Raw genomic sequence first — 17788 nt, 5'->3', positions numbered from 1 at the left:
TACTGACCCACTATATTAGTAGGCCCTGTATTGTTATTGATTGAAATAAAGCATAAAAAAGGCATTTATTAAATCATTCTTTCACTTTTAGCTTGTAGATCTTCATTTTAGCCTGTGGATTTTATATGTACGGATTAAAGGATTTTTATCACATCCCAAAATTTTTTGATATGACAAAGTTTACACATATTTACACATATTTCACATATTTAAAATTTTTTGCTAGAAAATTCATATTTTTGATGTTTCAGCAATTCAAAGTTTGAATTTCTCAATATGCATATTTTGATTGCCGATGTTACACGCCATTGCTCTGACGTCATAGGTGTCAATCCTGGTCAAGCAAAGTACTTACTGTGTACACAAAAGGGCTCATTCATTGCATCTATTAAACCTGTTAGAAAAAAATTAAATGATAATTTGATAACTGACAGCTAGTAAAGTATAATTGTGGCTTTAGGATGTACAAATATGCACAAGAAAGGTTTTAGGAAGATTTTTTTTCCCACATTTCCTAGCCTTGGTTGAAAAATGACAACAAGCTGCAATACACCAGAATATCTGTATTATTCAGCTGTTATTGTACAGCCCTACAAGCACATCAGCTAATCAACCTACACTCTTTTTCTTCTGCTTTCAGAAGAAACAAACGTAAAAAGCCTCTGATGGTGGCCAAAGAATGCATTGAAAGAAAAAGAGATTTAGAATTCCTCAAAAAAGTTTGGATCAGTGATGAGATACGTAAGTACATGTAACTATAAACCCATAGGCACATGGGTTGCTCCTGGTCTCTATGAATTATTTTTTCTCTGAGAGGTATTCTTCACTTTCATGAATAAAAATCTGGTGAATTAAGTGTTGATATTCTGCCCCAGTTGCCCCTAGGTGCATAAATGCATTTATTTTTCATATGATTAACATTACAAAAAAAAATCCTTGTTCGTTTGCTTTAAATTTAACACAAAACTATAGATGTAGTGAATTGATACAGTAGTGAGTTGTTTCATCACCAGCTGCTTCCAAGATTCTGAAACGTTTGTTAATCTCAGATGTTCGAATGCTTTATTTTTTTGCAGACTGGGGAGTTGTAACAGAAAATCCTTTAAGCAAAGGTGACTTTATTGCAGAATACAGGGGCAAATTATGCATAGAAGAGCCAAAGGAGAGTGTTTACAAGTTTGAGTTTTTTCACAAGAAGACCACGTTCTGGTAAGTTAGTTGTGTTCTAGAAGGTCAATATAGAAGCAGTTTTTTAGGCAGTAAATGACTGACAATCTGCCCTGTAGACTGCAAAAAAAAAAAAAAATGAATGTTTAACTCCCCTTTGTTAACTTGCACTCATATGAATTTTCCTTTAACATTTGATTTTTATGCCCACGGATCGAAAGATCCCGGGGGTGTATTGTTTTTGTCCTGTCTGTCCGTTTGTCTGTCTGTCTGTTGTCAACTTTAGCTTAGCCCATAACTATTGCTCTGTCAAGGGTAAGGCTTTAATATTTAACATGAATGTTTATTATGACAAGACCTTTTCATTGGTACAGAAATTTTGATCATGTGACTCAATTGTGACCTTTGACCTACATTTGAAAAACCTTAACATTGGCCATAACTATTGCACTGTAGTCTACGTCCCACTCCAGAATTGTGTTACCATCGGGGGCATAGTGTTTCACAAACACATCTTGTTCAAATTTGTAATTTTCCTTTGAAACAAAGTTGAAGGGATATAGTAACTTGTGTTTTAAAGTAAGAAAGTTTGTCATGTGTAACAGAAGTAATGATTTACTTGAGGATCATTGTGCTCTTGTGAGGGGATTCTATGCTTTATGGGTGTCCTTGTTCAAAATTGAAATTCACACATTTTTCAAAATACTTTCGGACAATAACCTAGACCCAAAATGTAGGGACACTTCACTTCTCTTTCAAAGCAAATTAGAAAGAAGTTTTGAAGACCAGGGAGACATGATAATCAAATCCACTAGCCCTAATGTCTTGTGCATATCTCACAATTGTCTGTGTCCAGTTCATTTCGTGAACAGACAAGTCAATCTCCAGGCACACTTGTCTGATCAGCAAGAGAATCTTTTTACCTTTATAGAATATTGTGAATATGATTTTTTTAATGAATATCCCACATAATTATTAAACACCCGTCTTTAGACGGGACGTATTATGTTATGGCGTTCATGTCCGTCCGTCCGTCTGTTAGCTTTTTCGTATTCGGCTCATAACTTTAATACTATTAGGCCTAGGATTTTCAAACTTTGTCAGCTGATACTTCTTGGGTAGAAGGTGTGTCACACACTAAAAGTAGGTCGCTCTGACCTTTAATTAAGATGTTATGACTAACTATGGAAAAATCCTGTCCGGCTCATAACTAGAAATCTATTGGACTTGGAATCATCAAACTTGGCCAATTTATGCATCTTAGGTAGAAGCTGTGTCGTGACCTATTTCAAGGTCACTGTGACCTTTAATTTTAGTGAAATTTAATAAAAAACTGTCTTTTTGCTATTAGATTACACAATCCCCAAAAATGCAAGAGTGTTGCAGGGTTTGACACTCGTCAAAATTTGGTCTCACCATTTGGGCAACCTTGGTACTGATTTCAGGTTGCCCGAATGAATTTCAGGTCGCCCGAATAAAATATCAAATGAAACAAAAATGTGCAATAATATTGTTTAAAATTTGTTAAGATAACAGAAGTTGTGCTTTTGTATTATAAAATGTAAACCAGACATTTTTGGATTATCAAAAGCTGTCTTCCAGTACTTTATCAAACAAAGAAAACAAGCAACAAATATTACTGAGTAATAAGCAGAATCAGAATGCTAAAAAGGCTTTAAAAAATTATGTTTGTTTCATGTAATATTCCCAATAAACAATAAATCAAAGGTTGGTAAGGTGGGATTTTTTTTTTTTTTTTTTTTTTTTTTTTTTTTTTTTTTTTTGCTTATGTACAATCTCACCTCACATATTGACACAAAATAAAGTTTCTAGTTTAAAACATTCATTTTTCACTTACCAAAAAGGCCTAAATAAATGGGGTCAAACATCCCTGGACTGAATTAACCAGGTGTAATGTTTACAGTGGACACCCAACATGGCTGTCTAGCAGCAGAAAACGAACATCAGAAAGTTGTGGGGGAAATGCTAGATGTTACAATAATGGTCATTTCTCTTTATATTTATGGTGATTGTTGACTAGGTTTACATATTTCATATCTCAAATAAAACTTAATTTAACACTTTTGGTAAGAATGATCAAACACAGATTTGGCAGAAAAAAATCCACGCGGCTGCTAGGCCTATTTGAATGGGTCGGTCGGGTTACAGGAAACAATGTTTTCAAGGCCTTATAAAGTTTATTTTAAGATATTAAACATCATTATTGAATATTCCCAGGTCGTCATTTGGGCGAGCCAGATTGAAAATGGGGTCGTCCAAAACCATTCTGGGGTGGAAATGACGAGGTGACGAGCGTGAATGTCGAACCCTGGTGTTGCATTATCCTTATTAAAAAAATGTTAAATCAAGAAAATACTTATTTTTTTCATTATATACTTTACAGCAATCTATAACAAATATAATGTTACAAGAGAAATTCCACCTCTCGCATGGGTGTAATTATGAAGCACTGGTCAAGGAGAATTTGATAACAGAAAATTGCATGTCAAATTAGAGAGAAATTAATGAGTTTAGTGTTAGGAGCTAACTGGTAGAGCATCTCTGATGAAGCAGGTGTTATCTATATCTCTTGGGAACTGGGCAAAAAGAATCAGCCGTGTTGGATTAAATAGTTGGCTAGCCTAATTTTAAAATAAATTTGGTGAAAAGTAATTAAAACTTATTTGATATTGTATAATAAATTAATTTGATATTGTATAATAAACTAATTTGATATAATTGTATAATAGAATTAAAACTAATTATACTGGGGGGGGGAGGGGGGGTATTGGAATCAACATGCCCGTTGTCCGTATGAATTGCAGCTTAAAACCAGTCTGACATAATTTTTTTTTAAAATTCATGTATTTAAAAAAAATGTTTTAATTATGGTAGATAGTCCCTACAAATCTAAGAGTAATGCAGGAACCTTATTAAAAATGTTGCATCAAGATTACACAAGTTTTTTTTTCTTTTTGTAAATCTTTGTAACAAAGAAAAAATCTCTGTTTTCAAATTTAATTTCAGAATGACATAAATATGCATTTTTATTGCACTACAAAGCAGATAGTATGTATAGATCCATTCATCCCTTGGGAGTAATGAGTGGACATGCATCCAGTTAAAGATTAATTTATGAGTTCAGTGTAGGGAGGCTAGCTGTCTCAATCATTTCTGTTAGAGGATCTCTGATCAAGCAGCTCTTGTCTGCATGAATTAGACAGAAGAACTGCTTGTCAGTTTATAGCATATGTCATTTGATGGCCAGCCTTTTATTTTTAATATTAATTTGATATAGATTAAGTTGTTAAGACTAGATTGATATTGTTTAAAATGATATTTTTATTGAATTTTTTTTTAAAATAACAACTAATTCAGAGCATCATGTCTCACAAATCTGAAAGCTGGGGGGGGGGGGGGGGGGGGGGTCTGCAGATGGGCATTTTTCAAGCTCTAACACAACCAGTTGAGGATCTTTAATGTAATATTTGTTATAATTAATGCCTACACCACAGGAGATGTATAAATGAATATTATAAGGAATGGAAAAATCATTGAAATCCTTGTATCAAGGTTGACATGATTTTCTTGCACTCTAAACTGTTTATGACAATTGAACAATATTTGACGGGCATATCATGCTGTGGCGAGCCACTTTATTTAACCACTGTCATAGTTTTAAAATGCTGCCTTCAGGGTTCAGAAGGGTTCAGTCTCTTCTCACTAAATATTGTTAATTGACTATGGTGATCAAGACTAAGTTACAGTCAGTGATACTGCATTTGCCATTTGTTTAGTAAAATGCATTTTGATTGGCTAATGCACTGATTTTTTAGGCAGTTAAACGAGCATTAATGAGAGTGAAAGCTTTTGACTATCATCAGAATAGAACAACATTAAAACACAAACCTTCTTGACATATTTCCTATAAAAAAAACTCGACAAAATAAGGTACATCAAACAAAATGCATAATCTGCATTAAAATGGGAATAAATGAACTTGGTTTGGGACTGTTAAATCATCAATAATGGTCGCAAATAGCAAATGAGAAGACTTTATTCCCTATTTTTTTTTAAATTTTTACAAATCACTGTTAATTAATATTATCTATATTTTGTAGTTCTACGAAATTCTTTATATACATGTGTATGTTCAGAGTTGGACAAGTTAATTAGGAATTCTGACAAGTAACATTGGGTTGGCAACTTGATGGATGGACAAGTGGATATATTTCAGTTAATGTTGAGGACTGGTTAAGACTTTTCTTCTCAAACGTAAATAATGAAAATGTTGGGTCTTAAAATATATATATTGCTGTTGGGTCTAAGACTCTTGGATATGTATATGTAGCACAATATTATTGGGTCATAGACATGTGACAGGAAGTGGTATGGGAAAGAAAATGGAAGAAAAAAATCTCCTTATAACTCTCCTTGTAACTGAAATAATATCATCCGTTTTCCTGCTTTTCATTTGTGTAGTTATCTTCTATGTAAGTTTGAGGTGGACAAGATTATTCCTTTCATGGAATAGAGACTTGCAGTAAAAAAAAGGTATATGTATCACTATTAAATGGCTTGGTATTCTGTCTATGCATATGATACAATGTTTTTCCAGGCCCAAATTTTCATCAGTAGTATGTAAATTTTTCACATAATTGCCTAGAGCATCAGCCAAGTTAAGGTTAATTTTTTCCATGGTATGAAACAAAGGATTGAAAGCTAGACAACTAAATTTTGTGCGTACAGATTGTTATCTGCATTTTAACAACAATTAGCAGAAACAATTCTACTAATGCAAAATATTGATGTGTTTACTTCCTTATCCTTTTTGCATGCATATTCCCTATACCAACATGTCCACGTTACCTTTTTTTTCTGTATTTCTGTACTATTGGATCAGTCTGTTTACTACAAAAGTGTGACACAATCCAAGAACACTGTGCTAATGTCAATCCATCCTTCCGCCTGTCCATATTTCTGTCTGTCTGTGACGCTTTTGTTTCCATGCGATATCACAAAAAGCCTTTGAGGTTATGCAATGAAATTTTACACAACTCCCTATGGCCTAAGGAAGACCCCTATTGATTTTGAGGTTAAAGGTCAAGGTCGTAAATTCAGATATATTTTACTTGGTGTTACCTAGTGTGTATATGCAAGTTTTCTTTCTCAGGATTGATGCCTCAGAAGATGATGGCTCCATGGCAAGACTGATAAATGATGAACATATAAGTCCAAATGCTAATATAAAAGTGCTTCATGAGGGGTTTTCAGAGCCCCATCTCTGCATTTTTGCTGTTAATGACATAAAAGCTGGTGAAGAAATCAGATACAACTATGGAAAGAACGTTAACTTTTCTTGGCGGAAAAAGGTAGTTAAATTTACCCTTCATAACCAAATTACACTGCAAAACGTCACATTTTTTAAAAGAAGTCAGAGAAGTTTGGAGTGTAGGAACTTCATGAACATTTTCAAATAATATCCAATGTTTCCTAACTTACATTGACAAAAATTTTTAGTATGCTCATTTATTTAGATTTCTCATGTGAGCTTCATGAATGTAAAAGGAAACTTTTAGCATCATCTTAAATGTCTGAAACCAGAATGTTTAAAAACAGAGTCTTGTAGCAGATAAAAATTCAAAGAAAAAGAATTTACACAGTAGATGCAAGAATAAATTATATAAGTTTTACTCAGGAGTGTTTGAATATTTTACAGAGATCTTTAAAATTGAGTAAAGGTAATGACTTGTATATTACTGTTGAAATGTTGCTTTAGTTTGTTATAGACTCTAAAAAATGCAAAATGTCTGAAAGCTTGAACTTTGGGAAGAACAAAGAGATTTTTTTGTAAACATGTAGTATTGCATCTTTACTTACTAGATACCCTTCTCTTGTCCAGTTCCTTGGCACATGCAGGTATCACTAAAAAAATCATTAAGCAATGAAGAAATCCCTGATATTTTATAGTTAAGGCAGTTCCTTAGACAAAGACAAAATACTTTTAAAAATACATGTAACAGTTTTGAAAGAAAATTCAAAAAGTAGTGACCAACACACTTTATTGCCAAATTAAATTTATTAGCTATTTATCTTTTATGTTAACTTGTAATCTTCTGTAGCATTATTGATGAAAAATTTATTAATCACAATATTACTGTAGATTCCTTATTTTATGCAAGTACTTAATGTCGTGAAATGGCCCTTAGACGCCAAACCACAAGAACAATAATTTCCAAGTAGAGTTTACATGGATTTCAGGGCCATAAAAATTAAAGCAAGTAATTTAATTTTAGCGAGTAGAGCTTCTCGCGAAATTACATTACATACCATTTATTCTCAAGAAATAAGTCAATTATCTTTTATCTCAAAACTAAGAAAGCTTTCAATACATTTGCATTTTTATGGTCAATGAAATAACTTTTAAAGGGCTGTTTTGTTCAAATTTGAAATTTATTTGTTAATCATAATGAATGGTCAGGGATTTATCAGTACCTTCTCAGGGGCCGAAATTCGGCCCCATTCCCAATTGAAAATGAGTTCAGTTTTTCCCAATTTGGCAGTATTTTTTCCCAATTGATGACAATACTTTAACACTTCGTTATCTTTGAAAAAACAAAGAGTAAAATTGTCAGATTGTCTGTAATTTTCATCTATATAACTCATTTAGCAAAGCTACAGTCATAACACATGTTTAAAAGCACTGTAAAAACATTGCCAACTTTTAATCCGAATTTCCTCTGTTTTTCTGAAAAAGGTGATATTGTGTAATTGAATAGATTTATTAAGTTATTTCCACCTACTCAATTGATCTACGAGTGAATGGTAAGGACTGTAGGCATTATTTCAGATAGAAAAATATATTTTCAATGTTTTAATACATATTAAAAGAGGACTTTGAGAAAACGTGTACTTAGTACAATTTTTTGCAGGAGGTTCATAATCTCCTGAAACATATTCTATAATGACCTAAGTTGGAATCTCATACACACATGTACTACCCTACGTTATATAGGTAAATACTTTATACTCATTGAAGTCAATTTTACTTTTATTAGTCTATTATTCATAATTGATCTTGTTTGATGAAGTTGGATCATTTTGGATTTAATTGTCTGTTTGGTTTCCCAAATTAGAGTTCCTGCTGAAATGTTAAATAAATTACACCTGAATACATGATTTAAGTGAAATTTTAAAATTTTTCCCAATTTCATAAAAAAGCCGATAATTTTTTCCCAATTCCCCAAAAATGGCGTTTCCCAAAATAGGCTGATAAATCCCTGATGGTGAAGTTTTCTTCAGGTTTTAGAAACTTAAAGTTAAAAAAGCATGCTAAGAAATTTAAAATGAAGAATATAACTAAATGACTATATACCTAGTGTAAAAATGATAATTGATAAAAACACAAGTGGATGGCTAGAGTGTTCTCGATTGGTGTCTTAAGAACCTGATCCATTTTTATAGCTTGCCGACTAAAAAATGATTCCATTCATATTGTAGAAATAGTAACTGATGAAACACAGGGTGTTGTCAACATCAGTGAGCACAACCTAAAATACGTATCAACAAACTGCACAGAAAAGCCTGAGCTCTACAAAGAAAGAGATATTCATGATCCTAGGATAGCCAATAAATCATTCACAGAGGATTCCAGAAAAGGTAATATATTTGATGCATTTTTATGTAAACAGCATTTTTTTTAACACAAAAAGAAGGGTGGATGCACTGACCACTTGCTTGCTCATTTTTTAACCCAAATTTCTTGGTCCAGAGGGAATAACAGTTCGAATATGAGTTGCAAAAAGTCCATTTATTGACGCACATTAATTAGTTGATCATTAATTCAGAACCATATTATAGGGTCCACATTCTTGACTTGTCAGAGTAGGATGGTAGATGTCAAATGCAGGCCCTATAATTTGGTTTGACCAAATAGTTCAGGTACATCATGTTGGATGTGTTTGAAAGTCATATGTGATGAAAAGTTGTTCTTCATCTTGGGTATCAAAAGGGGACTTATAACCAGAATTTCTTACGAACCTTATCTAATTTGCATAGAATTCAGGGTCTCATTTTGTTTTAACGTGTTGACTAAATGTAACTAAAAATTGATTGATGACATATTGTAGAACTGATAACTGATAAAACACAGGGTGACCAAGGTGTTTTCAGTATCAGTGAGGACAACCTAAGATATGCATCAGCAACCTGCACAGAAAAGCCTGAGCTCTACACAGAGAAATATATTCATGATTCTAGGACCACCAATGAATCATTCACAGATGATTCCAGCAAGGGTAATATATTTGATACATTCATATGATTCACATTATTGTTTAACTTTAGGGCATTATTTTCAGAATAAATGTCCACATGTTGATGCACAACAATTGGTTGGTCTTAAATATAACCCTATATTATAGGGTCCATGTTTTTGACATATAGTACTGGTAGATGATAAATGCACACCCTATAATGTGGTTTGGCACGTGTGACCCAATAGTTCAGATACATATTCTAGACTTTTTTTTTAGTGCAAAACCTGACTCAAAAGGGGGCTTATAACAAGAATGTCTAATGAACCTGATCCTATATACCTGAAAAGGGTTTGTAGGAAAATAGAGATCTTATTTTGTTTTTACTTGCTGACACTGTATCTTAGATATGATTACGTATTGTAGAAATGATAACTGGTGAAACACAGGTTGACCAAGGTGTTTTCAGCATCAGTGAGGACAACCTAAGATATGTATCATCAACATGCCCAGAAAAGCCTGAGCTCTATAGAAAGAATGATATTCATGATTTTAGGACCATCAGTGAATCACTCACAGATGATTCCAGGGAAGGTAATATATTTGATACATTCATATGATTCACAATATTGTTTAACTATTAGGCCATTATTTTCAGAAAAAATGTCCACATGTTGATGTACAGCAATTGCTTGGTCTTAAATGTAAATCCAAATTATAGGGTCCATGTTCTTGAGATGTTAAAAATGTATTGGTAGTTGGTAAATGTAGACCCTATAATGTGGTTTGGCACGTGTGACCCAATAGTTCAGATACATGTTCTAGACTCTTTAGGTCACCTGAGTTTACTACCATAATGCTTGTATTTGATACATTTGTATGATTCACAATATTGTTGAACTATTAGGCCATTATTTTCAGAATAAATGTCCACATGTTGATATACAGCAATTGGTTTTGTCTTTAATGTAACCCCATATTATAGGGTCCATGTTCTTGACATGTTAGAAAAGTATTGATAGTTGATAAATGCAGGCCCTATAATGTGGTTTATGTATGTGACCCAATAGTTCAGGAACATGTTCCAGACTTCTTTTCCAAACTTTACACAAAAGGGGGCTTATTACAAGAATGTCTTATGAACCTGATCCTATTTGTGTAATCAGGGTGTGGAGGAAAATAGAGATCTTATTTTGTTTTAAGCTGCTGACAGTATATCTGTATCTAAGATATGGTTATGTATTGTAGAAATGATAAGTGGTAAAACACAGGGTGACCAAGGTGTTTTCAGCATCGGTGGGGACAACCTACTATATGTGTCAGCAACCTGCACAGAAAAGCCTGAGCTCTACACAGAGAAAGATATTCATGATTCTAGGACCACCAATGAATCACTCACTGAGGATCTTAGCAATGGTAATGTATTTAATACATTCGTATTAGTCACAATATTGTTTAACTATTAGGGCATTATTTTCAGAAAAAATGTCCACATGTTGATGTACAGCAATTGCTTGGTCTTAAATGTAAATCCAAATTATAGGGTCCATGTTCTTGAGATGTTAAAAATGTATTGGTAGTTGGTAAATGTAGACCCTATAATGTGGTTTGGCACGTGTGACCCAATAGTTCAGATACATGTTCTAGACTCTTTAGGTCACCTGAGTTTACTACCATAATGCTTGTATTTGATACATTTGTATGATTCACAATATTGTTGAACTATTAGGCCATTATTTTCCGAAAAAAGCCCACATGTTGATATACAGCATTGGTTTTGTCTTTAACGTAACCCCATATTATAGGGTCCAGGTTCTTGACATTTAAAAAGGTATTGGTACTTGATAAATGTAGACCCTATAATGCAGTTTGGTACGTGTGACCCAATAGTTCTGATATATGCTGTAGACTTTTTTGATGGCCAAAGTTTACACAAGAGGGGGCTTATAACAAGAATGTCTAATGAACCTGATTCTATATGCCTGAACAGAGTTTTTAGGAAAATAGAGATCTCATGTTTTTACCCTGCTGACAGGATATCTGTATCTAAGATATGGTTATGTATTGTAGAAATGATAACTGGTGAAACACAGAGTGACCAAGGTGTTTTCAGCATCGGTGAGGACAACCTAAGATATGTATCAGCAACCTGCACAGAAAAGCCTGAGCTCTACACAGAGAAAGATATTCATGATTCTAGGACCACCAATAAATCACTCACTGAGGATCTTAGCAATGGTAATGCATTTAATACATTCGTATTAGTCACAATATTGTTTAACTATTAGGACATTATTTTCAGAAAAAATGTCCACATGTTGATGCACAGCAATAGCTTGGTCTTAAATGTAACTCCATATTATAGGGTCCATGTTCTTGAGATGTTAAAAATGTATTGGTAGTTAGTAAATGTAGACCCTATAATGTGGTTTGGCTTGTGTGACCCAATAGTTCTGATATATGTTCTAGATTGTTTAGGTCACCTGAGTTTACTACCATAATGCTTGTATTAGATACATTTGCATGATTCACAATATAGTTGAACTATTAGGCCATTATTTTCAGAAATAAATGTCCAGATGTTGATATACAGCAATTGGTTTTGTCTTTAATGTAACCCCATATTATAGGGTCCATGTTCTTGACATGTTAGAAAAGTATTGATAGTTGATAAATGCAGGCCCTAAAATGTGGTTTAATGTATGTGACCCAATAGTTCAGGAACATGTTCCAGACTTCTTTTCCAAACTTTACACAAAAGGGGGCTTATTACAAGAATGTCTAATGAACCTGAACCTATTTGTGTAATCAGGGTGTGGAGGAAAATAGAGATCTTATTTTGTTTTACGCTGCTGACAGTATATCTGTATCTAAGATATGGTTATGTATTGTAGAAATGATAAGTGGTAAAACACAGGGTGACCAAGGTGTTTTCAGCATCGGTGAGGACAACCTACTATGTGTATCAGCAACCTGCACAGAAAAGCCTGAGCTCTACACAGAGAAATATATTCATGATTCTAGGACCACCAATGAATCACTCACTGAGGATCTTAGCAATGGTAATGTATTTAATACATTCGTATTAGTCACAATATTGTTTAACTATTAGGGCATTATTTTCAGAAAAAATGTCCACATGTTGATGTACAGCAATTGCTTGGTCTTAAATGTAACTCCAAATTATAGGGTCCATGTTCTTGAGATGTTAAAAATGTATTGGTAGTTGGTAAATGTAGACCCTATAATGTGGTTTGGCACGTGTGACCCAATAGTTCAGATACATGTTCTAGACTCTTTAGGTCACCTGAGTTTACTACCATAATGCTTGTATTTGATACATTTGTATGATTCACAATATTGTTGAACTATTAGGCCATTATTTTCCGAAAAAAACCCATATGTTGATATACAGCATTGGTTTTGTCTTTAACGTAACCCCATATTATAGGGTCCAGGTTCTTGACATTTAAAAAGGTATTGGTACTTGATAAATGTAGACCCTATAATGCAGTTTGGTACGTGTGACCCAATAGTTCTGATATATGCTGTAGACTTTTTTGATGGCCAAAGTTTACACAAGAGGGGGCTTATAACAAGAATGTCTAATGAACCTGATTCTATATGCCTGAACAGAGTTTTTAGGAAAATAGAGATCTCATGTTTTTACCCTGCTGACAGGATATCTGTATCTAAGATATGGTTATGTATTGTAGAAATGATAACTGGTGAAACACAGAGTGACCAAGGTGTTTTCAGCATCGGTGAGGACAACCTAAGATATGTATCAGCAACCTGCACAGAAAAGCCTGAGCTCTACACAGAGAAAGATATTCATGATTCTAGAACCACCAATAAATCACTCACTGAGGATCTTAGCAATGGTAATGTATTTAATACATTCGTATTAGTCACAATATTGTTTAACTATTAGGACATTATTTTCAGAAAAAATGTCCACATGTTGATGCACAGCAATAGCTTGGTCTTAAATGTAACTCCATATTATAGGGTCCATGTTCTTGAGATGTTAAAAATGTATTGGTAGTTAGTAAATGTAGACCCTATAATGTGGTTTGGCACGTGTGACCCAATAGTTCTGATATATGTTCTAGATTGTTTAGGTCACCTGAGTTTACTACCATAATGCTTGTATTAGATACATTTGCATGATTCACAATATAGTTGAACTATTAGGCCATTATTTTCAGAAATAAATGTCCAGATGTTGATATACAGCAATTGGTTTTGTCTTTAATGTAACCCCATATTATAGGGTCCATGTTCTTGACATGTTAGAAAAGTATTGATAGTTGATAAATGCAGGCCCTAAAATGTGGTTTAATGTATGTGACCCAATAGTTCAGGAACATGTTCCAGACTTCTTTTCCAAACTTTACACAAAAGGGGGCTTATTACAAGAATGTCTAATGAACCTGAACCTATTTGTGTAATCAGGGTGTGGAGGAAAATAGAGATCTTATTTTGTTTTACGCTGCTGACAGTATATCTGTATCTAAGATATGGTTATGTATTGTAGAAATGATAAGTGGTAAAACACAGGGTGACCAAGGTGTTTTCAGCATCGGTGAGGACAACCTACTATGTGTATCAGCAACCTGCACAGAAAAGCCTGAGCTCTACACAGAGAAAGATATTCATGATTCTAGGACCACCAATGAATCACTCACTGAGGATCTTAGCAATGGTAATGTATTTAATACATTCGTATTAGTCACAATATTGTTTAACTATTAGGACCTTATTTTCAGAAAAAAATGTCCACATGTTGATGTACAGCAATTGCTTGGTCTTAAATGTAACTCCAAATTATAGGGTCCATGTTCTTGAGATGTTAAAAATGTATTGGTAGTTGGTAAATGTAGACCCTATAATGTGGTTTGGCACGTGTGACCCAATAGTTCAGATACATGTTCTAGACTCTTTAGGTCACCTGAGTTTACTACCATAATGCTTGTATTTGATACATTTGTGTGATTCACAATATTGTTGAACTATTAGGCCATTATTTTCCGAAAAAAGCCCACATGTTGATATACAGCATTGGTTTTGTCTTTAACGTAACCCCATATTATAGGGTCCAGGTTCTTGACATTTAAAAAGGTATTGGTACTTGATAAATGTAGACCCTATAATGCAGTTTGGTACGTGTGACCCAATAGTTCTGATATATGCTGTAGACTTTTTTGATGGCCAAAGTTTACACAAGAGGGGGCTTATAACAAGAATGTCTAATGAACCTGATTCTATATGCCTGAACAGAGTTTTTAGGAAAATAGAGATCTCATGTTTTTACCCTGCTGACAGGATATCTGTATCTAAGATATGGTTATGTATTGTAGAAATGATAACTGATGAAACACAGAGTGACCAAGGTGTTTTCAGCATCGGTGAGGACAACCTAAGATATGTATCAGCAACCTGCACAGAAAAGCCTGAGCTCTACACAGAGAAAGATATTCATGATTCTAGGACCACCAATAAATCACTCACTGAGGATCTTAGCAATGGTAATGTATTTAATACATTCGTATTAGTCACAATATTGTTTAACTATTAGGACATTATTTTCAGAAAAAATGTCCACATGTTGATGCACAGCAATAGCTTGGTCTTAAATGTAACTCCATATTATAGGGTCCATGTTCTTGAGATGTTAAAAATGTATTGGTAGTTAGTAAATGTAGACCCTATAATGTGGTTTGGCACGTGTGACCCAATAGTTCTGATATATGTTCTAGATTGTTTAGGTCACCTGAGTTTACTACCATAATGCTTGTATTAGATACATTTGTATGATTCACAATATAGTTGAACTATTAGGCCATTATTTTCAGAAATAAATGTCCAGATGTTGATATACAGCAATTGGTTTTGTCTTTAATGTAACCCCATATTATAGGGTCCATGTTCTTGACATGTTAGAAAAGTATTGATAGTTGATAAATGCAGGCCCTAAAATGTGGTTTAATGTATGTGACCCAATAGTTCAGGAACATGTTCCAGACTTCTTTTCCAAACTTTACACAAAAGGGGGCTTATTACAAGAATGTCTAATAAACCTGAACCTATTTGTGTAATCAGGGTGTGGAGGAAAATAGAGATCTTATTTTGTTTTACGCTGCTGACAGTATATCTGTATCTAAGATATGGTTATGTATTGTAGAAATGATAAGTGGTAAAACACAGGGTGACCAAGGTGTTTTCAGCATCGGTGAGGACAACCTACTATGTGTATCAGCAACCTGCACAGAAAAGCCTGAGCTCTACACAGAGAAAGATATTCATGATTCTAGGACCACCAATGAATCACTCACTGAGGATCTTAGCAATGGTAATGTATTTAATACATTCGTATTAGTCACAATATTGTTTAACTATTAGGACATTATTTTCAGAAAAAAATCTCCACATGTTGATGTACAGCAATTGCTTGGTCTTAAATGTAACTCCAAATTATAGGGTCCATGTTCTTGAGATGTTAAAAATGTATTGGTAGTTGGTAAATGTAGACCCTATAATGTGGTTTGGCACGTGTGACCCAATAGTTCAGATACATGTTCTAGACTCTTTAGGTCACCTGAGTTTACTACCATAATGCTTGTATTTGATACATTTGTATGATTCACAATATTGTTGAACTATTAGGCCATTATTTTCCGAAAAAAGCCCACATGTTGATATACAGCATTGGTTTTGTCTTTAACGTAACCCCATATTATAGGGTCCAGGTTCTTGACATTTAAAAAGGTATTGGTACTTGATAAATGTAGACCCTATAATGCAGTTTGGTACGTGTGACCCAATAGTTCTGATATATGCTGTAGACTTTTTTGATGGCCAAAGTTTACACAAGAGGGGGCTTATAACAAGAATGTCTAATGAACCTGATTCTATATGCCTGAACAGAGTTTTTAGGAAAATAGAGATCTCATGTTTTTACCCTGCTGACAGGATATCTGTATCTAAGATATGGTTATGTATTGTAGAAATGATAACTGGTGAAACACAGAGTGACCAAGGTGTTTTCAGCATCGGTGAGGACAACCTAAGATATGTATCAGCAACCTGCACAGAAAAGCCTGAGCTCTACACAGAGAAAGATATTCATGATTCTAGGACCACCAATAAATCACTCACTGAGGATCTTAGCAATGGTAATGCATTTAATACATTCGTATTAGTCACAATATTGTTTAACTATTAGGACATTATTTTCAGAAAAAATGTCCACATGTTGATGCACAGCAATAGCTTGGTCTTAAATGTAACTCCATATTATAGGGTCCATGTTCTTGAGATGTTAAAAATGTATTGGTAGTTAGTAAATGTAGACCCTATAATGTGGTTTGGCACGTGTGACCCAATAGTTCTGATATATGTTCTAGATTGTTTAGGTCACCTGAGTTTACTACCATAATGCTTGTATTAGATACATTTGTATGATTCACAATATAGTTGAACTATTAGGCCATTATTTTCAGAAATAAATGTCCAGATGTTGATATACAGCAATTGGTTTTGTCTTTAATGTAACCCCATATTATAGGGTCCATGTTCTTGACATGTTAGAAAAGTATTGATAGTTGATAAATGCAGGCCCTAAAATGTGGTTTAATGTATGTGACCCAATAGTTCAGGAACATGTTCCAGACTTCTTTTCCAAACTTTACACAAAAGGGGGCTTATTACAAGAATGTCTAATGAACCTGAACCTATTTGTGTAATCAGGGTGTGGAGGAAAATAGAGATCTTATTTTGTTTTACGCTGCTGACAGTATATCTGTATCTAAGATATGGTTATGTATTGTAGAAATGATAAGTGGTAAAACACAGGGTGACCAAGGTGTTTTCAGCATCGGTGAGGACAACCTACTATGTGTATCAGCAACCTGCACAGAAAAGCCTGAGCTCTACACAGAGAAATATATTCATGATTCTAGGACCACCAATGAATCACTCACTGAGGATCTTAGCAATGGTAATGTATTTAATACATTCGTATTAGTCAAAATATTGTTTAACTATTAGGGCATTATTTTCAGAAAAAATGTCCACATGTTGATGTACAGCAATTGCTTGGTCTTAAATGTAACTCCAAATTATAGGGTCCATGTTCTTGAGATGTTAAAAATGTATTTGTAGTTGGTAAATGTAGACCCTATAATGTGGTTTGGCACGTGTGACCCAATAGTTCAGATACATGTTCTAGACTCTTTAGGTCACCTGAGTTTACTACCATAATGCTTGTATTTGATACATTTGTATGATTCACAATATTGTTGAACTATTAGGCCATTATTTTCCGAAAAAAGCCCACATGTTGATATACAGCATTGGTTTTG

At 33.9% G+C, this 17788-nt stretch overlaps 1 pseudogene; it reads left to right on the top strand.

Annotated features, from left to right (window-relative positions):
* The first annotated feature begins 665 nt into the window (after positions 1-665).
* Positions 666-17629, top strand: LOC133176227 (uncharacterized; annotated as a pseudogene).
* Positions 17630-17788: the final 159 nt, after the last annotated feature.

This window comes from Saccostrea echinata, unplaced genomic scaffold (genome assembly GCF_033153115.1).
Source record: "Saccostrea echinata isolate AGI-Se365-2 ecotype Australia unplaced genomic scaffold, CSIRO_AGI_Sech_v1 ptg000072l, whole genome shotgun sequence".
Classification (NCBI taxonomy): Eukaryota; Metazoa; Mollusca; class Bivalvia; order Ostreida; family Ostreidae; genus Saccostrea; species Saccostrea echinata.
The sequence above is the reverse complement of the archived record's forward strand: the minus strand, read 5'-3'. Positions and strand labels throughout refer to the sequence as shown.